Raw genomic sequence first — 1,204 nt, 5'->3', positions numbered from 1 at the left:
AAAAAAAAAAAAATTAAACATAAAATAATGAGAAAAATGGTGCTTGATCGCACAGAGCCTGAATGAGGATGCCCACTTTCTACATAACCACTCCCCCCTGCTCTTGCTACTATTTCATAGCTACGATATTAAGAACTACTGGGTCATCAGTGATATACACTCTAGACAAATCACTGTGGCTGCAGGCAGACAATCATTTGGAAGGGAATGGACTGAAGGCAGGGTTAGGGAGCCCTGGAGAGAACTTACAAAGGCTAAACATACTGAAGTGGCCATGGGGAGAGAGAAGGCAGCAGAATCAAGAGATGAAGGGTGTACAACCCTGGTGGCTAACAAGATGAGGAGTCACAGGTTTCCTTTTTCTTAATGTGTAGGAGGTTTGAGAGAGAGGCAGTGCGAGAGCAGGGGAGGGGCAGAGAGAGAGGGGCACACAGAATCTGAAGCAGGCTCCGGGATCTGAGGGGTCAGCACAGAGTCCGACCTGGGGCTCAATCTCACAACCCATTAGATCATGACCTCCGCTGAAATTGCACCCTTGATACACTGAGCCACCCAGGCGCCCGGAGGAGCCCAGGGCAGGCATCTGCACCAGTCATTCTCGCCCGGACTGTTAACCACACCTCTCATTGTTCTCCCAGACTTGGAAGGACTCTTTATCTGGAGCTAGGATACAGCAAGGAGATCATTGTAATTTCTCCTCTAGCAAGATCTCAGCCATAAACTCTTGAGTGGGGAATGGAGATGCAGGGACCAGGCCTGTGTTAGTACCCTGAGAGCATTCATGCCCAAAGTCCAAGGGCGGAAGTCTGGACTGAAATCAAATTTCAGTGAGAAGATTCAATGTGCTCATAATGGTACCAGCAAGGGAAAGGCAACCTTTTCCACAATTGCCCTGGATCATTAACAGATATTTAATTTTATTGGTGTATAGTTGACATATTTATTTATTTCAGATATACAACCTGATTCCATATATGTGCATTTTGAGAAATGAAAACCATAATAAGCCTCATGAACAGCCATCACCACACACCATTCCCACTTTTTTCTCCTAATGGGAACATTTAAGAAAACTCATTAACAACGTTCAAATGTGCAATACAGTACACCCAGTACACTCAAACTCACAAACTGTGACATCATGACCTGAGCCAACATCACATACTTGACGGATGGACACCATTTTTTCTTTTTTTTTTTTTTT

This window comes from Suricata suricatta, chromosome X (genome assembly GCF_006229205.1).
Source record: "Suricata suricatta isolate VVHF042 chromosome X, meerkat_22Aug2017_6uvM2_HiC, whole genome shotgun sequence".
Taxonomy (NCBI): Eukaryota; Metazoa; Chordata; class Mammalia; order Carnivora; family Herpestidae; genus Suricata; species Suricata suricatta.
This window is presented reverse-complemented; position numbering follows the sequence as displayed.